This window comes from Meriones unguiculatus, chromosome 11 (assembly GCF_030254825.1).
Source record: "Meriones unguiculatus strain TT.TT164.6M chromosome 11, Bangor_MerUng_6.1, whole genome shotgun sequence".
In the NCBI taxonomy this organism is placed as follows: domain Eukaryota; kingdom Metazoa; phylum Chordata; class Mammalia; order Rodentia; family Muridae; genus Meriones; species Meriones unguiculatus.
In genome coordinates this window covers 47,686,194-47,713,250 of record NC_083359.1, presented here as the reverse complement: position 1 = coordinate 47,713,250, position 27,057 = coordinate 47,686,194, and the positions used below count along the sequence as shown (strand labels likewise).

General features: G+C 47.7%; 1 long non-coding RNA gene across 1 annotated transcript; it reads right to left on the bottom strand.

Annotated features, from left to right (window-relative positions):
• Nucleotides 1-27,047, bottom strand: LOC132646348 (uncharacterized). Its single transcript, XR_009584532.1, has 3 exons — nucleotides 26,920-27,047; nucleotides 2,072-2,177; nucleotides 1-1,286 (listed from the first exon to the last, which is right to left on the bottom strand). It is a non-coding gene; the product is annotated as an uncharacterized LOC132646348 (long non-coding RNA).
• Between the last annotated feature and the right edge of the window lie 10 nt (nucleotides 27,048-27,057).

Sequence of the window (27,057 nt, the reverse complement as noted above, 5' to 3'; positions counted from 1 at the left end):
TTTCTTACAGTCTCACAGGGTTGGTCCATTGTCATCATGGCTGGGAACATGACAGCAGGCAGGCAGGGTGTTGGAGAAGTAGTTGAGAGCTACAGCTTGATTTGTAGGTAGTGGACAGATACAGAGAGAGACAAAGGCTGGTGTGAACTTTTGAGACCTCAAAGCCTGCTCCCAGTGACACACTTCTTCCAACAAGGCCACACCTCCTAATCCTTTCCAAATAGTTCCACTAGCTGAGTATTTAAACATACAAGCCTATGGGAGCAATTCACATTCAAACCACCGCAGGGAGGCCAGAAGAGGATGCTGGATGTTGGATCCCCTAAAACTGGAGTTACAAATGGCCAGAAGCCACCATGTGGGTGCTGCAAACTAAATTCAGGTTTTCTGCAAGAACAGCAGGTGATTTTAATCACTGAGCCATCTCTCCAGTCCCTCCATTTTTTAAAATATATTCATTTATTTATTTATTGGAAATAGGTGTCTCATGGAACCTGAAGCTCACTGATTGGCTTGGAGCCTAGCCGCTCCTGTCTCCACCTGTTGGTGCTGAGACTACAGTCCTGTACCACCGTACACACCTTTTTACATGAGTCCAAACTCAATTCCTCTGAGAACACTACCCACTGTGCCATCTCCCTAGGTTCCTGTTGTTGTTTTTTTTTTTTTTTTTTTTACCAATAGAAGATTTTATTTTATTTTTTCCTTATTATTATTATTACAATTAATTCACTTCATATCCCAGCTGTAGACCCCTCCCTCATCTTCTCCCAGTCCCACCCTTTCTCACTCCTCTCCCCATGTCCTACCCCTAGTCCACTGAGAGGGGTTGTCCTCCTCCCCTACTATCTGACCCTATCCTATCTGGTCTCTTCAGGACTTCTGGATCCTCTTTCTCTGTGGTCAGGCTGCTGTTGTTGTTTACTTTGATACAAGAATGGGAGTGTATATGCACAACCACACACGCACAACATAATTCAGGGTTCAGAGATAAGGATGCACATGGGAGATAGCTATGTTTTGGGGAATGTTTAGCAAACATGCTACTGTCCCTTCAGTTGTGTGAGCTCAGCTGTCACTATTCCCAAAGTTCCAGCTGTCTCTGCTATAATATTCACCAAAGGACAAGACAGTACGAGCAGTTGGGCTGAGAAATTGAGTTCTGAATTCTTCTACATCAGCAAGTAAGAGGTTACATGACAGTCTCCCAGGGAAATCCTCAGAGACGGAAATATGCTTCCAAGATGAGTGGCTGCAGATTTAGGACATGCTCCTGAGTCTCCGATCTACACATGAGGAAACAAAAGCACAGAGAGGTTGAGGGACTCCACCAAAGGCAACACAGCCTGAAACAGAAGAAAGATCAAACACATCACCATCACACAAAGCTGAGACATCATGCAAGAGGCGGGTCGGCCTAAGTAAGCAGAGAGAGCAGATGAAGGGAAGAGGATGGGAGGCTGTAGCTTCCAGGGACTCCTGCTTCTGCTGCCCACCCCCAGCTAATCATGGGGTTCCAGGCTCAGGGTATACCAGGCCCTATTGGGGTTCTCTCCTGCAGACACTGAGGAGGTTAGGAGGCCTAGGTGTGAGCTAGTCCTTTGGATGAGCCTTGTGTCCTTCCCAAGACCCCAGCAGCGCCCTGGATCTGGGTGTCCTCAGAACGCGCTGACACTGACTGCAAGCAGAGACATTCCAAACCTGGAGGAATGGTAACAATGCAAGCCTGAGATGAGGCTGGGGAGTGGGCGGGGTTGGTTGGGAGTCTAGCCAAGGCCTGCTGGGGACTGTACACGTCCTCAGCAAATATTCTCAGTGCCTACTGTGTAGCAAGGCACCCTACTGTGTGTAAGACCATGGGCCGAGGCATTCCTGCATTCTAGCCCTGAAGCTCTGTGGCACTGGATGGGCCTATCTTCATGGAGTAGAGGCACTTCTACCTCCTTCCCCCATTCTCCACTCCCTTCCTTTTGGGCTTCATGGGACCTGGGAGAGATAAGGCCAGGCAACTTGAGCTGCTGTCTCTTGAATGCCGGGCTGGGCAGAATCATCACTCCACCCCTATCATCACCTCATGCCTGGCTTTCTGAGGCCAGCTGTTCCCAGGCGGGGTCCACGGTCTTGGGGCCCTTGACGCTGCCCCTTGCTCTTAGAGTGCATTCCTCTCCAGCTGGAATCTGCACCATGAACAAGACAAACATCTTCAGAGAAGTGTAGGCCAAAGTGGCAGGGTGGTGACAGGTGTGGCCTTGAGTGAAGCAAATCGTCCCCCTCCCCCAGTGAGGGGATCCTGAGCAAGAAAAGGCCCAGGTACAGGGTGAGTCTTCACTTCTGCCGGCCTACCTCAGTGGCTTTGTGGTCCAAGGACATTCCCATTCCTGATTCCCAGCCTTGGATTTTTACTGTGGGGTCAGGGAACAGTTGGGGACACAACGGCCTGTACAGTAGGCCTTTGCCTTGGTGCCAACGGAAACCTCTACTCCAACACTTGGCCAGTGGGCATGCAGCTGGACCTTATAGCAGCCATGCACTCATGCACCCGTCTGCGTCTTTGTCTGTCTCTTTGTTGTTCTTCATTTTATGGAGAGAGGCGAGTAGACCCAGAGAACAAATGCTTAGGAACCTTCATGTCAGCTGGGTATGGAGGATCATGACTTAGGAGGCTGAAGCAGAGGGATTGGTTGTGAGTTCCAGGCCAGCCTAGGCTGGCTGAATTCTGGCTCAAAAGAAAAAAAGAAAGGAAGGAAGGAAGGAAGGTGAGAGAGAATGCAAGAGAAAGAATGAGGGGGGGCAGCTTCCACTGTGATTGGCTGCTGTAGTGGACACCTTTGTTGGGATTGGCTGTTGCACTGATGATTCAGGTGCCACTGACGGTTGCCTAGTAAGGAAGTACTACTTCATGAAGAACTAAAATTAAATACAGGAAAGCGGGTCCCTGCCATTCCTGACAAATTGTCTAACAAACTCTGAACTGCGGAACTTTCCAACAGGAAGCAGTTTCCAGGGATGTTTGTAGCGGGTCTGGGTCACTAGCCTTGTCTTTTTCCTTTTGACTCGCAGACCTTGAAAAGTACTGGACACCTACCAAAGTTTCCCCCAAGGGTCATGGTGTGGGTGTGTCCCTCATGAAGTCCTGGGAATCCCAGGCATGCTCAGTGGAGCCAAGGATCCTGGGCCGGAACACACAGGAGATACCCCAGAAGAGAATTAAGTGTCTGCTCTGTGCTGGAAGCAGACATATCTGTGTCTTTCCGCAGTGTTAGAATGTATTGAATTGAGGCAGAGACAGAAGATGTTGCCGATGATAGAGCAGCTGCAGAACTTGGGTGTGGCTCACTGGTAAGGTGCTTGCCCATCGTGCATGACATCCTGGATTCCATCCCTACTACTGTGAAAACTGGGTGCAGTGGCACACACCTGTAATCTAGTACTGTACCCAGGTCTTGGAGGCAGGAAGATCATAAATTCAGTGTCATCCTTTGATACAAACTGTGTTTGAGGTCAGCCTGAACTATACAAGACCCTGTCTTAAATAAAATAAAATCAGATAAAAACTCAAAAAGAGTCACCAAGCGATTAAAGATAACAATGAACCTGGCTGGAGAGCTGCTGGAGGCTCACAGAACTGTCGGATTGCTGAGGGAACATGTGGGCCCAGGTCCAGATGGACTGCAGACAGACACAGGCAATTCAACCAGAGGAACTTGCAGAGCCAAAGCCCCAGGGACAGTAGAGAGTACATCACGGGGGAGGGGGGGAGTAGAGGGAGGACGGTCCCTGGTTCCCAGGGACAACTGAATGAACTAACATCGTCAGACTCAGGTGTTCAATAGGTACCCAGGATTGGTTTTTCCAACAAAGTTTTATTTTAATTTTTAAAAATTTTCTGAATTGTTTCTGTGTTGGGTTGATCTGAGCTTTTATTAGTCAAACACTAATTGCTTGTCCCACCCACCTTACTGTTCTGTGAGCGAATTCTCACATATCCAAAATGATGTTGTGTAAACTTTGCCTCCCAGACTATCCCTGATTGGCTAAATAAAGTTTCCTACAGCCTGGACTGGACAGAAGAGAGGCAGGCAGAGCCAAGGTTCAAGGGCTGGGGGTGGCAGAGAGGCCACAGGAGAGAGGAAGGAGGAAGAAAGGAGCAAGTCACCATGGGTTAACATGAAGAAGCTTGCATGAGGATTGGCATGATGAGAGGAGCAGCCCAAATGCAAACATGTGCAAATATTTATTGGGATTTTGCCTGGGAAGTAGACAAGATAGCTTAGTGGGTTAATATCTGTCCAGCCCCAGTGTATTAAGGCTTATCAAAAATCTAACAGGTTTCTGTGTCTATATTTTATAAATAGCAGGTTAAGGAATAACTGTCAACTTAATAATTATTATAAATTAATATTATATATTAATAATCAGTCTACCTTTCTTACCAGTCTTCTCCTTCCACAGTGTAAGTCCTGGGACTGAACTCAGGTTTTAGGCTTGGTGGCAAATGTCTTTTCCCACTGAGCCATCATCTTGCCAGCCCTGAGAGGGTTTTAATACGTCCTTGGACCGATATGCTACGCATCCACTTTGTCCTCCTTCTACTTTTGGAATAGACTTTCAGTTTGTGCCAGTAGTGAGAATTCTGTTTGTTTGTTTGTTTGTTTGTTTGTTTGTTTTCAAAACCCAGTTTGTTATATTTTTGTTTTAATCCCAGGTGTGGGGAAAGAGCTGCTTCACAGCCTCATGATTTGCCTCATGCACTAGCAGAGGTGTCATCTTTTCCAGCTGCAGATAGTTTAATTCTGAGGATTCTGAAGAAGGTATAAATGCCAGAGCCCTGAGACGGATGGAGTTGGGAGTGCTCTGAAGAAGGGGAAGGAAGAGGAAGAAAAGGAGAAGGTGGAGAAGGAGGAGAGGCTGCTGCTGCTCCTACAGCTGCTGGTTGGTTCTGCTGCTGTGCTTGCTGCTGCATTTGCTGTTGTGTTTGCTGTTACTGGATTGCTGGTTTGCTGGACTGCTGGGTATTCTGATGATGAAGATTAGACTTGCCTCAAGGAACTTTATGTCCCTAATCAGCAGGAAGCCTATAGAGGGCTACACCCCCTTTTCCCTCTAACCTTCTTTCTCTCCTACCTAGTGTTAGAGGGTTGGAAGAAATTAGGGTGGAATAGGATTGGAAGAGAGGTAAAGGTATAAGAATCCAATAAAATAGATTAAAAAAGAAAACACCAAAATGTAACAGTTCCCTATGTGACAAAACCCTCTATATCAAAGAAGACTCCTATCTCAAAGAAGAACATTCAGAACAAAGAATGTTCTGAAACAGCTGTCCTCAACCTGTAGATCACAACCCCTTTGGGGATGAACAACCCTTTCACAGGGGTCACCTAAGCCCACTGGAAAACAATTTTACATTATAATTCATAACAGTATCAAAATTATAGTTATGAAGTAGTAATGAAAATAATTTTATGGTTAGGGGTCATAGCAACATGAGTAACTGTACTGAAGGTTGTAGCATTAGGAAGGTTGAAAAAACACTGCTCTGAAGGGTGGTAAAACATCCCATTTTGCAGGGAAGCTTGTTGAGCTCAGGAAGTAAACAACTCAAAGGCTTCAGAAAGCCCCTGAAACTGACCAGAATCACTAGGTCCCTCCCTCTTCAAGTGTGTATAAGCAGTAAGGCCAGCCGAGTTGGATTGGTGCTAAGTTAGAGAATATATTGTGTGAAAAGCACCATGATCACTCTTATAAAGGAAAACATTTAATTGGGGCTTGTTTACATTCAGAGGTTAGTCCATTATCTTCATGGTGAGAAGCATGGCAGCATGCAGGCAGGCATGGTGCTGAAGAGGTAACTGAGAGTTCTGCATCTGGACTGGGCAGGCAGCGGGCAGCCAGGCAGCCTGTGACACACTTCCTCCAGCAAAGCCATACCTCCTAACAGTGCTACTCACAATGCGTCTTTGGGAGCCATTTTCATTCAAACCAATACAGATGCTCTTCAACTTTGGAGCTGCCCGAAAGATGGTGCAGAATGCTCCAGATTTCTAGTTTATGAGGTGTTTGATGATGCAGCTGCCTTTGTGTCATTTCTGCTCCAATAAGTAACCCCAATAAAATTAATTGGTTCATGACATTGGGCTTTGGTGGTGTCCTTACTTCGTTCTGTCACCAGTTCTCTATCTAGGGTGAGTAGACATTTTTCATGTCTCCCCAGCCGTGTCATACAACAGTGCCCCATGGGAGGTGCCGGACAGGTGATGGTGGTATCTGTGTGCACAAACAAGATGCACAATTATCTTGCCTCAAGTCAAATGCTACTGTGGAAAATGGAGTCACTAAAGGCAAGGCACAGCTTGAAAGCCACTGCCTCATACCATAAAACGTAATTTAGGTCACAGCTTATTCTCCACACTTTGCACAAAAGAACCCTTCATTTCCAGGGAATGCTGGGTCTTGCCTTCCACTTGTACATAGTATTACTTATGGAATGGTCTGTGTCTTTCTTCATTCCTCACCCCCTGCCTACAGAACCCTGTCTGCATGCTATGAGCTGAAGAGGGCTCTCAGATGCAGCTGTCCCCTAGGCAGGTCTGTCTGCCTCACCTGCTTCAGCTTTTTGTGGTTTGGGAGATATTCAACTTCTCTGGGTAGATGGAGGACTTTGCTCTTGAGGTCTGAGGGTCATGACCCTGCAGCCCTCTTCAGCTGTTACAAGGGTGCCTGTTGTTGCCTAACAAGTCCCACAAATGGCAGCACTATACAACACTGATGTTAGCCTGGAGTTCAAGGGCTGTGCCTGGTGGGTTTGGCTCTTCTCTTAGAGCCTCCCCACGGTGTCCCCTAGCCCATGGATCTGGGAACAGAGCCTGCTTCCAAAAAAACTGTCATTAGAGCCTAGACTGATGGCACAGACTCATCATTCTTGCCTCTGGGAAGTGGCAAGATGACAATTTCAAGGCCTGTGAGAACTGCAGAGTAAACTCAAAGCCAGAATGGACAACTTAATGAGACTCTGTCCCCAAAGGAAAAGAAAAATACAAAAGAGGGCTGGGGTCACAGGTCACTGGCAGAGTCCTTGCCCAACACATGCAAGGCCCTAGATTCAATTCTCAATTAAAACGAAGAAGAAAAAGAAGAAGAAGAAGAAGAGGAGGAGGAGAAGGAGGAAGAGGAGGAGGAGGAGGAGGAGGAGGAGGAGGAAGAGGCCAATCATTATGTTGTTGGAAAATCTCTATTCACTACAGTTATTGGTTGAGGACTACTTTCTCACTCCGTTTCAGTGGGAGCCACCCTTCGGGAACCTTCTAGAATTCCTTCTTATGTAACCTACCATCTTCAAAGAGTCCAGAGCCCTTCTTCATTCTCATACTCTCTCTCTCTCTCTCTCTCTCTCTCTCTCTCTCTCTCTCCCTTCCTTCCTCCCTTCCTTTCCCCTCTCTGGCCCCTCCCCTTCTTTCTTTCTATGTGAACACTGTTCACATATATAGTCCAGGCAAGCCTTTTTCGCACATATAGCCCAGGCTAGCCTCTAGCTCTCGGCTTTCCTACCTCAGCCTCCAGTATCACACAGTTGCCACGCCCAACCCTCTACACTGTGATGAGCCTGTCTCTCATTGTTCTCTGTGCACCAGCCAGAGAAGACATCAGCCTCTCCTCTCCAAATTTACTTAATCAATACACAAAATAGTTTATATTCTATCCTATATTTTGAAGGGCATGTATATATCAGAATGGCAAAATATAGCCATTTATTTTGCAGACTCACCAGTTTTGTCGAGACAGATAACCCCCGCTCTCTCAGCATGCAGCAGGAATGAGCTGTGCCGAACAGAGCTATGGCTCAAAGGTCAGAGCTTGCCTGGACTACAAAAGGAACTCAAGACCAGCCCAAGTATCTTAGCAAAGTTAAAAAAAAAAAGAGAGAGAGAGAGAGAGAGACAGAGTGGGGGAGAAAGCCAAGAGCATAGCAGAGCCCTGGTCTGGGATATGCAAGGCCCTGGGCTCAATCTCCAGCACTAATGAAGAGACAAAGCAAAGAAAGAGAGACAAGAAGAAAGAGAGAGAGAGAGAGCAAACAATGTATTTTCATTAACTTTCTGAATCACAGATCTCATGTTTGCTGTGTTTAAGATGGTGGCTGATGTAGTCCAGGCTACTCTTGAGCTCCATACGGATGAGCAAGAACTTCTGATTCTCCTGCCTCTACCTCCAGAGTCCTGGGTTCCCAAGTGTGTGCCCCATGCCCAGTTTCTGCAGAGCTCAGGCCTTGTGCATGCTAGGCCCGCACTCTGCCAACTGAGACCCATCCCCAGGAATGGTACCACATGTCTCCTAACCTTATTCTTCCTGTCTGATATGTACACGAGACCAACAGCTCTCCAACCATCCTCCCTTCTAACCACCCAAACTCTGCTTCCCGCTAAAACATTCTGCTCTGGAGCCCCACCTCCACCCTACCTACAAGCTCCACCCACTCTTGGGATTACACCGGCTGTCAGTGGGGGTGGGGAGCACCTTCTCACAGTTCCATCTCCCCAACTAACAGCTGCACCCCCATGTTCACTCTGCCCTCGTCTGATACCCTACCCCCAGGGTTGAGCTGGCCTGGGATCTGAGATCTTGACTTTGAATTCTGCATGTCCAGTAGCTGGCCCCAAGACCCTAGACAAATTACCTACCTTCTTTCCCTGTTTGCATACCTGGGAGACTGGAGTATGAAGTTCTTCCACTGTGCTCACCCTTGGGGAACACCTGGGACACTCCAGGAAAAAGTAGCAGGGAGCCTCAGCAGTCCAGGCTCCATTACTTTAAGGTGGAGTCTGGGCAGGGTTTATCACAAAGCCATCCCGGTGTCTGACAACTGTGAATCAGGAAAGTCCCTAAAGTGGCCAGGCAAGAATGTGGCTCCCATAAGACCATGGGGAGCTCATGACCCAGCACTCCTCCCCAGGGCCTGAGGGGAGTGGCCAGAGGCAACACTCTGGCAGCTGCATCCCAGGTACCAGTGTGCATCCAGGGAGTTAAAATCACCAACTCCTGTAGACTGGGAGCAAGGAAGTGGCATGAGAAAGCCCGGCATGGTGATGCATGCCTATAATTCCAGCACATGGGAGGCTGAGGTAGAAGGATTGCTATGGATTTTAAGCTAGCCTGAACTACCATACATACTGACAAAAATGACAAAAAAAAAAAAAGAAAAAGAAAGGAGGAAGAGGAGAGAAGGAAGAGAAGGAGGAGGAGAAAGGTAGGCAAGCACATATCTGTAATCCAGCCACTTGAAAGATGGAGGCAGGAGGATTAAAAGTTCAAGGTAATCCTTAGTTATAGAGTGAGTTCAAGGCCAGTCTGAGTTCATGTGTGTGTGTGTGTGTGTGTTTGTTTGCCCCTACCTGTGTGGGTATGAGTGGCAGCCAGAGATTGACACTGGGGTGCCTCCTCAATCACTACTCCACCTTATTTATTTGAGAGCTGGACATTTTGGCTAGAACGGCTGACTCTCCAGCCCTGGGAACATCAGGTGGGTTTCACCTCCACTGCCACCGTCACCCTGACAGTGCTGAGCTTACAGGTATGCCTGGCCATGCTCTCTTTCTTATAAGGGTTGTGAAGGACCATGGTCTGGAGCGGTCCGGCGCGCCCCAAAGCCCTGGCTGGACTGGGGAGGGAAGCACCCAGCACCTGAGTGTCTGTGGCGGAAGTCAGAGCTGTGTGGCCCCTGAAGGCTCTCCTCAGGACAGGCCTGGGCGTTGTGCCCCCAGCACAGTCCATTTGATGTTCAGCCGCACTCACTCTGCGAGGTTTCCTTCCAAACAAACAGCTTCCCCTTCACAGGGGTTATCGGGTCACAGCCAGGTGGGCAGGGCCGGATTTCTGCCCTGGGCCCTCCCCGGAGGTGGGAAGGGGGCCAGCCCGTAGGGTTAAGGGAGGGCTCTGGCAGGCCTGGCGGAGCCCTGCTGGTCTTGGCCTGGACTTCCAGGTGGGGCAGCTCTGGCTGGGCTGGCTGCAGTTACATGCCCAGAACCGCTGGGCTATGAGGAGCTTGGGAGCTCCGGAGCTACTGCTGGCCGGTGAACAGTGATCTGCCACTGAGGTTATCAGGGTGTCCTGCTTAAATGCTCCCCTGGGTACCCCAGGTCTTTCCTCTTCTGGGCCTGGCTGAGCTCAGTTAGTGTTTGTTGATGAACAAACGAATGAATGAATAAATGAAAAAAAAAAAGAGAAATGGAGAGATTAGTTTAACAACAGAAATGCATGGTGCTGTCGGGGTTTAGAAATTATGTCACTGTTCTGAACGTGATCTGTAACAATTCTATTTGTTTGTAAATGTTTCGTGGCCGTGGGCCTAATTGTGAGCTAGTTGGGAATATTCCCATCTTACGGGCGAGAAGGTGACGGCACAGAGAGGCTAAACCACCTGTGCAAGGTCACACGCTCCATCCGCAGCTCCCTGTGGGGAGAGCAGGGTCTTAGGCTTACTCTAACTTGAATGGGAAGAGAGAGAGAAAAGATGTTTCATTACACGAGGCCACACCCACATGAGGGCAGTAAGTACCCCTCAAGAACTCTAGCTCACAGCCTGCATCCGTTTCCCCATCTACCAGTTAACAGAATGGGGTTGCGAGTCTCCTGAGTGACAAACAGCTGGCACACACAGCTGTCCCAGAAGTTAGTGGGGTGGAGGAGGGGCGATGGCTGAGAGTGGGATCTGACCCCAGGATGAGGTCCAAATGGAGGCATCATACCCATCTGTGGACCTGCCTTTGTCCTGTTCAGCCCTCTGAGGCTCAGTCTCGTTTGGGGACTACCTTTTGGTCACCGCATGCAGATCTGGGAGTCTGTCCAGTGGGGCCCTTCATCTCCCCACTACTCTCCAGAACAGATGGACTCTTCAAGCAGTGCCAGGAAACCAGGAGAGAGGGAAGACCACACCTGGCATCAGCCCCCCCCCCCCCCCCGCCAGGCCTGCCAGGCACTGGGTGGGGCTGTCTGTGGAGGGCATTCCCTTCAGGCCTTTTCTACTTCCACCTACTTTCCCTGTCATTGTCCTTTCTGACACTCTCGGGTTTTGTTCTGTACTAGGCAGAACATTTCTTACCCCAGGACATTTGCACATGCTGTTCTGTCCAGGAACAGCAGGAAAAAGTTCCATTTTGCAGTGGCTTTTTGACATTGCAGATTGCAGGTGTCCTAGAAAGGCTGTGTAGGTCAGGATAACCATAGCCTCAGCTGGATTTCATTCAAGTCAGCCTAGCTTACTTTGCTGAATGATTTAAAAATTTGTTTACCGGCTGGGTGTGGTGTTGTACTCAGGAGATAGAGGCAGGAGGGTTTCTGTGAGTTCCAGACCAGTCTAGTCTACATAGTGATATTCTGTCTCCAAAAATAAAATAAAATAACTTTCTTTGTATGTATAGTTGTGTACACCATGGTTCATGAGGTCAGAGGACAATTTGTAGAACTCAATTTTCTCTTTCCACCATGTGGGTACTTGAGAGGATCAAACACAGGGCATCAGGCTTGGCATCAAGAACCTTTCCCACTGATCCATCTCCCTGGCTATGCTGAGTGACCCCTCTTGTTTGACATTGTCCTAGTTAGGGTTACTATTGCTGTGGTGAAAACCATGACCAAAGAAATCAGGGTAGGAAAGGGTTTATTTGGTTTACACTTCCACATCACAGTTCATCATCAAAGGAAGTCAGGACAGAAACTCAAATAGGGCAGGACCCTGGAGGCAGGAGCTGATGCAGAGGCCATGGAGGGGTGCTGCTTACTCAGCCTGCTTTCTTCTGCCACCAGCCCAGGGTGGCGCCATCCCCAGGAAGCTGGGCCCTCCCCCATCAATCACTAATTAAGAAAATGTCCTACAGGCTTGCCTACAGCCCCATCTTATAGAGGCATTTCCTCAATTGAGGTTCCCTCCTCTCAGATGACTTTAGTTTGTATCAAGTTGACAAAAAATTGTCCAGCACAGACATAGATACCATGAGAGTCCTTCTCTGAGAGTTTTGCCTTCTGTTGCCTCCCAGTGCTGGAGAGCTCCTGGCATTTGGCTGATATGGGGGTGGGAGTCTGTATAAATAAAGGAAGGAAGGGATGATGGAATGGGCAGAGACTGTATATGTATGTTAGAGTGGCAGCAAGGGAGTTCACTATCCTGTTCTGCAGCAGAGAAGAAAGCCTAATGTTCTGCCTTCTGTGTGGGATGGTTCATTGACTTCCATCATAGCAAGAGTGCATAGATTCTGATCAGCCACACTTTGCCCTGATCAGTGCTTTCAGAACGGAGCCTGTTTTTCTGAGGCATGAAGAGCACTGCCCTGCATGGGCAAGTGTGCCCTTCCTTGCAGATCTGAAGCTGGAGGCCCTGGGAGGAGAAGGGCAGGGAGCGGCAACTGGCTTAGGTATCAGACAAGCTGGGTCATGCCTTGTGCCCGTGGATCAGGCTGACTTGTGGGTGGTGTGGCCTGACTGGTTGGGTAAGTGTAGGGTGTGGGCTGGTGAGAGTAGAAGCCAGGGAACTGTGACACTCAGTCTGGAGAGGGGAGCCCTCAGTGTGGACAGTGCCTCCTGTCCTGTCTCTGGCTCTTGTCAGGACTGATTCTTGGATTGGGGTCATCCACTGCAGAGCTCCCACAGAATCCTGGCATTCTTCCTAACCCAGGGAGGTGCCAGGAACAAAATCACTCTCAGAGCGTTTCCCAACAGCAGTGTCCTTTTGGTAGAAGGTGAAGTCAGGTGTTTGGGGCTGGACAGGCAGGAGCTGGGTTAAGAGAAACGAACCTGGAGGCCGATGAGGAATGGATCCCCAAAAGGGGATCAGAGAGCTGGGCGTAGTCATTAGGTATGTGGGGGCCACAGCCTTCAAGTCCTGACTCTTACTATGCATTTAATTAACTTGTCTGAATCCTGGTTCCCTCAGATCATAGTATCTACTTCCTAGTGCTACTGTGAAGATAGAAGAACTTGGGTGTGTAGGTACTGAGTATCTAGAAAGTGTTTACATTTCATTCATTAAGTGGAGGAGCTTAGGGCAACAGAGGACTACATGGCTCCTGCATGTACTTGCTAAGTTTCTCTTCCCTGAACACACATTGACGGTGGACCAACAAGATGCCTCAATGGATAAAACACTTGCCACTAAGCCTGTTCAGTCCCCCCCGCCCACACACAACCCATATAGTGGAAGGAAAGAGCATATTTCTGCAAGTTGTCCTCCCACCTCCCTCATAGATAAATCTAGTAAGGCTAGGCGTAGTGGCCCATGCCTCTATAATCTCAGCACTTGAGAAGCAGAGGCAGGTGAATAACTGTGAGTTTAAGGCCATCCTCATTCACAGTGCATTCTAAGCCAGCCATGGCTACATAGTGAGATCCTCTTTAAAAAAAAAAAAAGTCAAGCTGTAAGAATGTTTCTAGCTAAGGTATTAGTGGCTGCCTTGCAGCTAACAGAACAGTAAATAGCTTGAGGAGTCAAAGGAATAGTCTCTGTAAAGCCTAAGAGGGGAAAGGGGAGCACAGTATGAAGAGGAGGTCTGAGCTTAAGGGGGCTTCCTGAGTCCCCCCCCATGTCTACCGATGGTCCTTCCCTTCAGTCTTGGTTATATTATACAGACCATTACTAGACACATCCTGAAAGAGGAAGAGGGGAATTGAAGAAGCCCTAGTATCCCCTGGGGAATCTTCTCTCTCTTTCGCCTCTGTGAAACGACAGGATCAACAGAGGCTCTGCATGGGAAGTGCCCCGAGGTTCCTGTCTCATTCCTCTGTGGTTTAGCCTAAGTTCTTAGGATGTATTTAGAAGAGGACCCTTGAATATACCCATCTCAGTACCATCTTCGTGGTCGCTGTCTGTACATGTGTGTGGAAGGCTCGTGTGCACTGTGTGAGCCCATGTGTAGTGTGCATGCATATGTGTGGAGGCCGAAGGTTCACTTCAGGTGTCTTCCTGATCACTTTCCAGTCTACCTGTTGAGACAGGATCTCAGATGAAAGCAGACCTCTCTGCTGTGGCTGAACTAGATAGCTGCTCTGGGGATCTCTATGATCCAGAGTGTCAGAAGTCTTGAGCCCTTCCCAGTGTGCCCTCTGCCTCCCGGTTGAGGATCAAGATGTGAGCTCTCAGCTGTTCCTGCCACCATGGTTTCGCTTTGCCACCATGGACTCTAATCCCCTGGACCATAAGCCCAATGAAGTGCTCCCTTTTATAAGTTGCCTTGTGATGGTGTCTCAACAATAGAAAGATAACTAAGATGCGCCGCTATCAGTGTGTACCACCACTGCTTGATGCAGTGCTGGGGATCAAACCCATGACTTCCTGCACGCTAAGCAAACATGCTACCAAATGAACTACATCCTCAGGCCCTATAAATACTTTAATTAGATCATAACCACCCCATTTCTTTATAGCTTGTGTGGCTAAAGCTATGAGGCTCCAAGTAAGGTTTTTGCTCTCCATCTCTTTACAAAATATATATATATATATATATTGTAATAGTAATATATATATTACTATTACAAAATTACTATTACTATATATAGTAATATACATATTACTATATATATATAGTAATAATAAAAATAAAAAAAAAGCTGATGCTTGGTTCTATATCATTGGAAAAATAAAACTATTTCTTTAATTCCCATACTCAGGAAGTTGAGAGCTCAGAGCCAGCATGAGCTAAGTAGTAAGTTCAAAGCCAATAAAACAAGGTAGTTGAGTGGATAAATTAAAATCCCAGCACTCAAGAGGTGGAGGCAGGATAATCAGGATTCAAGGTCATCCTGGGAAGCATACCAGCTTCAAGGCCAGCCTGGACTACATGAGGTAATGTCTCAAAACACCACCCAGTACCGAGGAAAACCAAAGCAAAACAGCCTTTCCTCCCTAAAATCTGATTTATATATATATAAATATATTTTTTGTTTGTTTGTTTGTTTGTTTGTGTGTGTGTGTGTTTGTGTGTGATGTGCAGGTGCCCACAGAGACCAGAAGGGGGCATCAGTTCCTGGCTTTATAGGTAAGACACCCTAAGCGGGTGCTAAGAACACAACCATACGAGCAGCAAGGGCTCTTAACCACAGAGCCATCTCTCCAGCCCCAGCTTACGTTTTTAATGTAAAAAACATTACTTTAAAATGGGCCATCTTCTGTTCTTTATCGAAAGCACTGAGCCTTGCCTATGCTCTACCGCTAACCTGACATGAAACTTTCATCATGGTCCCACATAGAAATCAGCCTGAATGGGAGGAAATAGGAAAAGTAAATACAGCCAGAGCAAAACAATGAGCTCCAATTCCATCCGGAGGCTGCTGGCCAGCCAGCTTCTGCACTGAGGCTGGCAGCTCCTTCCAGAGCATCCCACAAAGCTGCCAGAGCATGCTAGGAGCACTCAAGCACATGGCTCGCACACTGCCCTCTGCCCTGCACCTTCAGCAAGTGGAGCCCTGTCTCTGGGCTTGTTCTTTCCATGTAAGTGTTCATCCAGTTTGCCTTCCGGAGGCCTTCCACCTTCCCTAAACAACAGGAATCTTTTCCTTTAACCTTGCAGCTGTCTATCTACTACGAATCCCTCCTCCATCTATTGTTTATCATGCAATGTTTATCATATAACCTTTAACACAAATCATTCTTGCTCTTGTATATATGTTTATTTCTTTACGTATTTTGCCCAAGCTCCCTTGCCTGACTGCACCTTCCACAAGGTCAGAGATTAAATTGTTTTCTTTCATCGTTGTGCTCCCAGCAGCAAAACAAAGCAGGGTTTTGGAGGGGCTGTTAGGTAGGGTGTGCCGTACATGCCTGTGGTTCCAGCATGCAAAAAGTGGAGATGAGGAGGACCATGAATTTGAGGCTAATTTGGGCTATATTGGGAGCTCCAGGCCAGCCTGAGAGACATAGAGAGACTCTGTTTCAAAAACTAGTCAGTTGGGAATGTGACTAAGTTGGTTGAGTCTTAGTGTGCTAGAAGCCATGGGTTCAATCCCCAGTGATAGAAAAATGCATGTTGGTGACTCACACCGATATCAGCCCTTGATGGATGGAAACAGGAGAATCAGAAATTTAAGGTTATCCTCAACTACCTTGTGAATTTGAAGACAGCCTGGAGAAGATCCTGTCTCAAAACAAAAGTTGGTAGTGGTGGGCTGGAGAAATGGCTCTGCAGTTAAGAGTACTTTCTGCTCCTCCAGAGGACCTGAGTTCAGTTCCTAGCTCACCCACATCAGTGAGCTTACAACAGGCTGTAATTTTTGCTTCAGGCATCTGCAGGCACACATACACACTCACAGAGACCATAAAAAGCCCTAACTGGATATTGGATACATGAATATTTATTTGCAGTACTTCTCAAGCCTTTGTATACACACTAGCCATCTGAAGATTTTACTAAAATGCAGATTCTGATTCAACATAAGGTAGAGAGTGACTGAAGGAGACAGCAGATATTGATCTCTGTCCTCTGCATGCACACTTGTTCACACATGGCTGCACACATAGGCTGATAGACATGTGGGCATCCTTGGAAACAAGCTCAAGATATTCACACAACATGTGAATGATGATCACAGGTGCATTCGTAGTGCCTAGAGCTTATGTTTTCCTTCCTCTTCCTTCTATTCAGGTTGTGTTCCCTTTGTGTCCACTCTATTGTGCCTGCGCTTTTGATCATAAGCTCCCTTAAGCTTCCCTTTGGAATCTAGATGGAAGGAGTGAATACATGAGTTTCTCACGTGATCAGCTGTTGAAGGGAGACACCCTGCACCCTGGATGCTCTTGTCACCTAACCCACTATCAAAGTATTCCTCAATATATGGTTGTTCAGAGAATCCATCTGTTAGAGCCTCGGCTGAGCCACTGAGTCTCCAGACCTGCATCCAAGAAGCATCCTGCACCATCAGACATGCCCAAAAGAGAGCCATGCCTTCAGATTTGCCCCAGAGAAGTGTCCATTGTACCTGACCCCTGTAAAGAATATCATTCTCTCTAGACATCCCTGTCACTGGGAACTTTAAGTTCCAGACCCTGAATCATTCCAAAGTGTGAGTGGGGGTAAGGATGTAGCTGGTGCAGTGTTTGCTCAGATACAGGTGGCGCTGAGTTCAATCCCTAGCACCACATAAACCCGATGTGGTGATATTGTCTGTAACCCCAACATTTGGGAGGTGGAGGCAGCAGGATCAGAAGTTCAGTGTTACTGTCAGCTACACGGTGAGTAGGAGGCCAGCCTGGACTACATGATAGGCTGCCGTAACCAAACCAAACCAAACCAAACCAAACCAAACCAAACCTAACCAAGGAAACTAAAGTGTGACTGGATCTCGAAATCTGGATTGCCATTGTTCACACATCCAGATTTCTCCATCTGAGCCCAGTCTTACCCTCCCTAGTCCTGTCTATATAGCAAGTCAGTGAAGATCCATCACCCTTGGACCAGCTGCTCACCCTCCCTTCTCTCATCTCTCCAACCCCATTTTTGCTCTGCCCTTTCTGGTTGCTCTTCCACACTTTCCCACAAGGCTTTTGCACTCACAGACTCTTGTTTGCTTCACCAACTCCCACTTGCCTGTCAGATGTCAGACCTAACTTCCTTGAGGGAGCACTCCCAGACATGGGGGTGTGTGTGACAGTTACTATTGACTGTCAGTTTTACAGGATCTGGAATCATCTAGGAGAAAACCATTTGAGCATGTCTGTGTGGGACTGTCAGATTGGGTTAGTAGGGGGAGGGTTAGGTGGAGGGGGGTTTGGGGAACCCACCCTAAATCTGGTTGGCACCATTCTGTGGGCTGGGGTTCTGGACTGAATGAAGGAGAAAGCCAGCTGAGCACCAGCACTCCTTTGTCTTCTTGGCTACAGATGCCACATGGCAAGCTGCCTCAAGTTCCCGCTGCCATGACTTTCCTGTCAGGACAGACACTCTCCTCAGACTGTGAGCCCAAACAACCCTTTTCTTCTTAATACCTTTGTCAGGTATTTAAGCACAGAAGTGAGACAAGTAGCTGACACAGGGAGTGAAATCCCCTCAGTGCAGTCCCACAGACTGCTGGGCACCCTTCTTTCATAGTATGTGGCTGAGGCATGTGTAGTTACCTCTGGGGTGACTACACATCTGTTTCCCTGGACACCTGTGGTCCAATGAAGGGTCTAGCTATGAAGGCAGGAGAGGGGCCCTTGTCTGAGTCTCAGACCTGTCTTGGTGCCAAAAGGTAGGTACCTAGTAAGCAGTCCTCCAGAGAACTAGATCAGCCTACTCCACTGCCTATGATTCAGTCCTGGAGAACCACATGGTCATAACCACCATATTCTATTGGTGGACCACATGCCAACTGATGGCACACCTCTCAATAGGCTGAGTGTCAGACAACATGAAGATATATTTTAAAACAATCACATATTCCCCAAAACTTGAAATCCATCCATCCATCCATCCATCCATCCATCCCCCATCTGTCCACTCATCTATCAGTCATCTATTTACCTATCCATCTATCTATCTATCTATCTATCTATCTATCTATCCATCCATCATCCATCATCTATTCATCATGCATCCACCATTGGTCCACCATTCATCATTGTTTCATCCATCCATCATCCTTCTGCCCAAAGATGAAAGGGACCTTGATGCCCACTATGAATGAGATGTTGGTGACTAAGGGGTGAAAAAAATAAACAAGGCCTCTGTTCTCAAGAGGTGTTTTTTTCTGTTGGGGAATGAAGCAAGGTGACAAGTAGAACTTTCCAGCATTGGTTACCACATTCCATAAAATAAATGTGGTGACACATTTATTCTCTGCTGTAATGCCAGGGCTCAGTGTCTGGTGCACGGAAGGTCAAATTAAGTATAGGTTTAGTGAATGACTGGGAGGAAATATCGTTCCCTTGAGACATTGTTTGACAGAGGGGAAGGATTTTGTTTTGAAAAATTAGAAATAGTTACAGAACACAAAGATGCTCTCCCAGGCTGAAGGAAGTACATTCATGATGGTACCAAAGATGTTTAGATGTGACTGCCCACCCCTGGAACATTAGTGATAAGGACATTTCTTTGTCTTTTGACGGGGTCTCATTTATCCCAGATCCTAGGCTGCACTCAGACTCTATGTAGGTGAAAATGTTCATGGATTTCTTATCCTACTGACTCCACCTCCTAAGATTACAGGCATGTACTACAACACACAGCTAAAGGGGTGTGGAGCTCCAACTAGAAAAGCTAGACAAAACACTCTACTGATGAGCCATGTTCCCAGCCTAGGCTTTCTCCCCCCTAGGAATTTTCAACACCGTGCTTTACTCGGATCTTTCTCAAAGAAACAGCCTTCTCACTGGGCTGAGGATACAGTGGGGCTCTCTCCCATAAGCCATCCTGGTCTCCAGATGTTTGGGCCATGATGAGGTTGGTGGTGGAGAATAGAATACCCTAGGCCCACTTCTTGCTTCCTGGTGTCCTCTCTACTTCAGAGAACTTGAAATCAGGGAAAAGGATGAGCTCTGGCCCTATGGTGTCAAAGATCCTGATAAATGTGGGAGCCAGAGGCAGAGCAACAGGTGTTTCAGGCACAGTGGGAAAGCCCTGGATGCACGGTTTGTGTTTCACAGCAAACATATGTCCTGAATCACTTACTGTTATAAACGTTAGAAGACACGAGCCAGCCCAAAGCAGCATGCGTTGAGGCTATGTCTGTCTCCAGGGGCTGGGAAGTTCTAAGAGCATTGTCTTTGAAAATTATCAGACTTCTTTGTCATAAGTCAAGCAGAAAATGTCATACCATTAATCTTTCTCGTTCAATTTCTGAACTTTATGGGGGTGGGAAATTACAAGGCAACCAGTCAAAGCCAAACCTTGACAGTCTTCCCATCCCAAGAAAGGCCCTCCTCCACTGCCAGCTCTAGAATCCCTCCCAGCATGGTTCCTGAAGTGCTGATGTTTGGGGAGAGAGGCTGTCACTCAGATGGTACAGTGCTTTACTAGAATACACAAGACCCTGGTTCCATACCCAGCACCACACAGACTGTGTATACTGATGAAAATGCCTGCAACCCCAGCACTCAGAGGGAGAGGCAAGATGATGAGAAGCTCAACATCAACCTTGGTTATGCAGGGAGTTAGAAGCCAACCTGGGCTATGCGAGTCCCCACTCAAGCCAACCAACCAACCAACCAAACAAACAAACAAGAATAACCCCCCAAGCAAACAAAAATTAGAGTCCTGACGATGTAGGGTGCTGTGTTCTGAGGGGGACCAGGAAGGTAGTTTCTGGATCTCCAGGCACATAAATCTATAATAAGTAAGTGCAAGCCACCAGAGGAAAGGGGCCAGAGCAGGAAGGTGGCAGCCCATCTCTTAATTGGTTCCCTTATTTGCAAGAAGCTTCACAAAGATGGGTTATGGGTATTTCTGCCATTCTGTTAGACAGAAAAATCACCTCTTGTAGGTATGGCCCCTTGCCCAACTCACAGGCAGAATCCATGAGACCCAGAACTCACAGCTTGAAGCCTAGGGGGACTTGTATCTTCTAGTCTCTGCTGGGAACCATTGTTTGCAACCCACCTCTCAGAGATGGCAGAGGTAGGTGAGTGAGAAGGAGGAAAGGGTCTCAAGACAGCGTAGCACAGAATCTATGTACAGCAGGACTTGGCAGGGCCCTGCCTACAGTTTTTCACATGCTAATCGGCAACTAGCTGAACCACACCGAGAAGGCTGGGCCTTGGCGTTTTGTGGTGTTGGCTTGGTTTTTGAGGCCAGGTTTGATGCAGCACAGGCTGGCTTCAGACTTACTGCAGAGACAAAGAGAACTTTGAATTTCTTATCTTCCTGTCTCCACCTCTGAAGTGCTGACCACTCTCCAGATTTTGGGGGGAATTCCTCATCTGAGGACCCTCCTCTATCTCTGGGAGAGTAGCCAAAAGTGGGAATGTTTAGGAAGCTTAGAAGGCATTTGCTCTGCTCCTGTAACCAAAGCATGGAAAGCCAAGGTAAAGCCAATGTGGGATGAAACAAACTGCCATGGTGCCCAGCTCTCAGGAGATCTGTGCCGTGTGGCGGAGGAAATGTCATCTTAAAGTCCCACGGCCGCTTAAAAAGGGAAACGGGTGCTGGGAACCAGCCTTATCACTCTCATTCCAGACTCTCATTCCAGACTGTGGATGCAATGTGACCCACAGCCAGCTAGTGCTGCAGCCATGGAGGACTGCATCCTCAGACCATGAGCCAAATAAACCCTTGTCTATGCTTTGTCGGGTATTTTGTTACAGCAAAGAGAAAAGTAATGGACACAACTAGCCTTTGTTCCCAAGTAAAGATGACACGAACCATGTGTCTCATTCAATCTGTGATGGACACATGACACATGCAAGACATACAGACACCTGTAAGCCATTGGGAGTGGGGTACACCATCGTGCTTCTGCTAATGGGTGCAAAAGCATCAACTAGAACTCTGCCTCCAGATCTGATGTTACCTATGCTGTGTAACAAATTGTCCCATTATTGCATCAATTGTTACAATTGCACCCCCAAGCAACATCTGTTCAGATCTCACAGTTTGAGGGGATCCTGAGTATGAGCAGGATTTGGCTAAGCCCTCTACCTCAGTTTCTCACAAGGGTTCCATCAAGATGTTGGCCACAGCTGGAGTCTTAGCTGAAGTTTCAGCTGGGGAAGGATTCACTTCAAAGTTCCCATAATGTTGGGGCATTGTGGTCCTTTAATGGGACAGGCTGGCTGGGCAGTGGTGGCACATGCCTTTAATATTTGTGCTGGAGAGGCAGGGGCAGGAGAATCTCTGCAGCCTGGTCTACAAGGAGTTCCAGGACAGCTGGGGCTACACGAAAAAAACCATGTCTCGAAAAACAAACAAAAAGGGGTGGATGGGTGGGCTGAAGGTTTCAGTTCTTGCTTAGGTGTTGGTCGAGGCATCCATCAGTCTTTACCAATGAGATCACTAATAAGCTAGCTAACCACAAAGAAGCATGCAAGCCTGGAAGGCAAGAGTTGGCTGGTGAGACAGATGCTACAGTGTTTCACAACTTAGTCAAGTGACACCCATCACATCCAGTACACTCACTATAAGTAAGTCATACTATCCAGTCTGATGTTGGGGAAGATGAATGCACAAGGAGGGAAAGCACATGAGTACAAGGCACTCGGGCACTAGAAGTCAGCACAAAAGCATAGGCACCAACCTGTTCTCCAAAGGAATGGTCCCTGAATGGAAGTTAATACCTCCCCACACACCCGCATCTGTGAGGACTCAGCTCCCCAACCATGGTGCTTAAACCACACTCATCTTTCATTATTCCCTAATGACATTATGAGCCCAAATCACTATTACATTAAAATTGCCATCCTTTTTGACAAGAACTCAGGCTGTCTTCAAGAGCTATTCTGTTGGCCTGCGTGATGGTTCATGTCGGTTACCAACTTGACAGCATCCAGAATCATCTAGGATACAAACCTCTGGGCATGTCTGTCCAGGACTTTCTAGACTGAGTTAACTGAAGTGGGAAAACCCACATTTGAATGTAGGCAGTACCTCCCAATGGGCTGGGATCCCAGGCTGAATAAAGAGTGAACGGAATAAAGAGGAGACTGAGCTAAGGCCCAGCACCACCTCTTCTTGCTTCCTGACTGGATTCAGCATGAGCAGCTGCCTCACATTCCTGTTGCCCATGACTCCCCTGCCGAAATGAACTGTGCCCTCACACTGGGAACCAAAACAACCATTTCTTTCCTCAAGCTGTTCTGTCAAGTATTGTTACAGCCATGAGACAAGTGACAAATACAGGCTCCTTAAGGCATTGATCAGATCTTCCCCATGCTTGGTTAGCTCTGCTCATTCTTTTTGAAAATAAAGAAGAATCAACAGGAACATCAACAAGAAACTGACAGGACTGTGAACTGCATCAGCTGGAACACGGCCAGTGCTCTCTCTCCAGTGCTCTCTCTCCTTCTCGCTTTTGACATAGGGTCTTACTATGTAGGCTGGCCTGGAACATGCTATGTAGATCAGGCTATCTGCAAAGTCATGGAGATCTGTTTACCTCTGCCTCTTGAGGTTCTGGGATGTAAGGCATCAACCACCAAGCCCAACTGGTCTCTGTCTTTAAGAAGAAAATATGTGAGGTGTGTGTGTGTGTGTATCTATGTCTGTGTATGCGCACATTGTGCAAGTACACATATGGGGGCCAGAAGAGGGTGTCAGATGTCCTCCTCTATCACTCTTCACCTATCCCTTTGAGGCAAGGTCTCTCCCTGAATATGACTTTCTCTAGGTTAGAAGGCAGTGCTCTCCAGCAATCTTCCTGTCTCTGTTCTGCTCTGAGTTATAGGTGTTTCCAAGAATGCCCAGCTTGTTACATGGCTGCTGGGATCTGCCAGGTCCCATGATTGTGGCTTAAGTGTCTTAACCCTGAGCCGTATCTATAGGCCCTCTGTTTCTCCAAACTGAGCTAACCCCTCATGTCGTCTTTCTCCACGACTTTCCATGTCTTCAGTCACCCTGTCTCCAAGAAAAATGATCCTGTTAGTAACCAGCCTTTGACAAGTAGCCAAGAGGCCAGAGTGGTATACAGAAATGGGCATGAGTAACTCACCCACCTCTCAGCAGCTCTGGGCCTCAGGGGGAAATTCTGTAACCTACTCATTGTAGCTCTGCTCCAAGCAGATTTTTGGGGGTGCAGGTGGATACCAGAACGCTATTTTACTCATGGAAATGGCAAAAATGTTACAGGAACTGTCTACTGCCCAAAGGTTTTCCAGCTTTCACAAGTGCCTTGTTGTTAATTGCTCATTGGCTGAAGTAAGTCACATGGTTCAGTTCCAGCTTGTGGGAGAATGTGCCCCGCCCACCCAGGGCAGCTAGAGTGGGCATGTGAGCTGTGGCACCAAAGTTTTGGGAGTGAGAACTCTATGGAACACACCGCCCCTCTCCCTCACAAACCATGTGGGAGTCTCAAGTTCATTACTGAAATGCCAGGAGTAAGACAAGCTTCTGCCTCCATGCCCTGGAGAAAGCAGTATAAAGAGAAAGTGGCTGGTGAAGGGAACAGGTGGGCGGGGCTCCTGCGCAGGTCTAGAGAAGAGAGACTCAATCCGCCCATTCCTTTCTTCCGTTCTGTTCTAGTTCTTCTCAATTCAGGACACACCCATCAGCAAGAGGCCCCAGAGAAGATGGAGGAGGCCATGCCCAGCTTTCCCTCCCTGGGAGAAATATTGGTCCTTTGCAGGGATTCTGCCTGAGCGCTCCTCTAGCTGACAGCTCCTGCTGTCACTGCCTTCCATCATCCTTTGCAGTAGACCTTAACCTTGGGCTTGTAGCTCTTTCAGTCAACACCATCTGGCCACAGTTTGCTAACTCTTTTACTTTGGTGGTGTTTATATTTGTGAGTTTATCTTCTACTTTTGGAGGATGGCACTGGCTTCCTGTTTGGCAACACTGGGCTTCCTTTCGAATGAATATATTCAAATAAACACTTTGTCATTCCTATAGGGCCTTTGTGCAGGGCCCTTTCACAGATGCCCGAGTCTCAGTTTCTTTGTGGATAAAAGGAGCTTGTCGTTTTCAGGGCTGCAGTGTTGCACGACAGCTAATGTTTGTCAAACAAGGGACCTAACGGTCAGTACAGTGCTTGCCTAATCCAGAAGCCCTGGGTTCCATCCCTTGCACCACAGAAGCTGATGGCGGTGCACACCTGTCATTCTGGCACTCTGGACAGGGGGATCAGAAGTTCAAGGTTATCCTTGGATATTTAGTAACAAGTTGGTGGCCAGCCTGGGTTACATGAAACCTTGTCTCAATAACAACAATTACAAGCTAATGTTGATAAAGTTTAACACATGGCTAATGCTTAGAAAATGATAGTAGGCACCAGAACTCTCCCTTCTGGCAAAGCCTTTGGGTTTTCTGTTTTCCAGATGACTATGGGACACAGAGGCCTTAGCTCAAAGTAGCGTCTCCTGTCCTCAGTGAAATGACTCTCTTGCTTGGGGATGAGCCTTCATTGGCCTTTCCCATGCAAGGGAGATCCTAGACCAACTGCATTAGCTGGAGGCCTGGGGGAGTGACCCTTCAGGCTGGGTGGGGGAGCTCTCATGTCCCCCAAGGAATCTCTGACTTAGACCCAGTGAGAGCTTCCCTCTACAGAGCTCTGCAACTGAATTTTAAAGCGATGCCCATGAACATTAAAACCCAGCAGCCTGGCTTGGGGTGGTTGTATGTGTGGCTGGGGGTGGTATTTGCCATGCAGATCTGTTACCTTAGCACTTGGAAGGTTGAGAGGCAGAAGGGTTGAGAGTTTAAGGGCATCCTGGGTTATATAAAAAACCTTGTCTCAATAAACAAACAAACAAAATAATAAAAAAATAAATAAATCAGGGGCCAGCAAGATGGATGTCATTGTTAGCTCAGCTGTCAACTTGACAGCAACCCAAAGGGAACAGCGATTGAGCCATTGCCTCCATCAGATTAGTCTGTGAGCATGTTGGTGATACATTTCCGTGACCACTGCTGTGGACACAGCCATCCGTGGGCTGGTGTGTGGGTCTGGACTCCATAGGTAATTGAGCAAGCCAGGGCAAGCAATCCCGTAAGCAGTGTTCCTCCAGAGTCTCTGCCTCTGTCCCTGCCCCTGCCCTGAACGATGAACTGTTTCCTGAAGTGCAAGGTGAAATCAGTCCTTTTAAGTTGTTTTGTTCCTGGTGTTTATCACTGCAACAGGAACAGAGGACCCTAAATTTGAGGCCACTAAATTTGAGGACCCAAGTTCTAGCATTAGGATCTGCACAGTGGAAGGGTCTCTCTGATCTCCATGTGTGCCTTCCACACACAGTGAATGGATAGATAAATAGATGCAACAAAACTACTGAACACAGAGAAATAAGTGAACCAGCAAGATGGCTCAGCAGGTAAAGGCACTGGCTGTGCGAGCCTGGTGATCCCCAGAGGCAGCAGCAAGGAGGAAGGAGAAAACCAGCTCTGCAAAGTTGGTTTTCCAGATGCACACACACACAGCTTTTAAAAATGCTTTAAGAGAGAGAGAGAACGCAATGCCCAATGGAGACCACAACTGTGTGTGAGTTCCCATTTGTCGCTACAGGAAAAAGCCAGTTGCCTTTTATTTTTGGGTTGTACAAGTAATACAATCCTGTAAAATTACAAGTTTGTATTGTGCTGGGCCCTGTGTCTGGATATCTTCAACTGTAAAACATCCCCTTCAACACAGGATGGGGCTCGGGCCACTGGCTTACTTCCATAGCCTTCCGGCCTGTCTGCCGATTTTCAGGTGGAGACTGAGGAGATGAGAAGGTATTTGTGGGTCTTTTGGCCATTCTCAGGAACAATAAATTCCCAGGATGGAAGTTCAAAGACGTGGAAGTGATATTTAAGAGGGGATGTATGGGTATTAGTTTGGGGAGGTTGCAAGGAGGAAAGGAGGAATGGGGGGTATTGAGGTGAAACCCATGTGTCTGTGCATGCCAGGCAAACATGGGAACATGGAGTCTCATCCTTGGCCTTCTTTTTAAGTTTTGAGTCAGGCTCCTACCAAGTATCAAGGGATGGCTTTGAACTCATTCTGTGGCCCAGGTGGGCCTTGAATTTGGATCCTCCATCTCAGACTTCTCAATAGTTAAGATTATAAGCCTGGCCAGACATGGAAAACTCTTAAGATTGCTCCTAACGGTGGATTTACCTCAGGGAGGAACTCTAAATTTTTCAGTTATGGCTTGGCTGGCATCTATTCCCCCCCCCCCACCATGAGCCAGGCACTGTGTATGTATGGCTTTTAGGCCTTAGGGCAAGGTCCCACCATGCCTTCAGTTTCCATCATGGGAAACTGAGGCAGGAGAGATTAACAACCAGCTAAATTAGTAAGAGAGACAGGTGGGTGCTAGGAAGAAAAGGGGAATCAAAGGTTCCTCACCCTGAAGTCAAGAGAAGAGGGGTGACAGAGATGAGAACTCCAGCAGAAGACTTCCAGCGCCCTTGAACTTTGCTGAGTGCCACAGGGCAGCGGCAGCGGCTGGGGTCCCCGTCGGCCTCCCGCGGTCCCGCCCCCTGG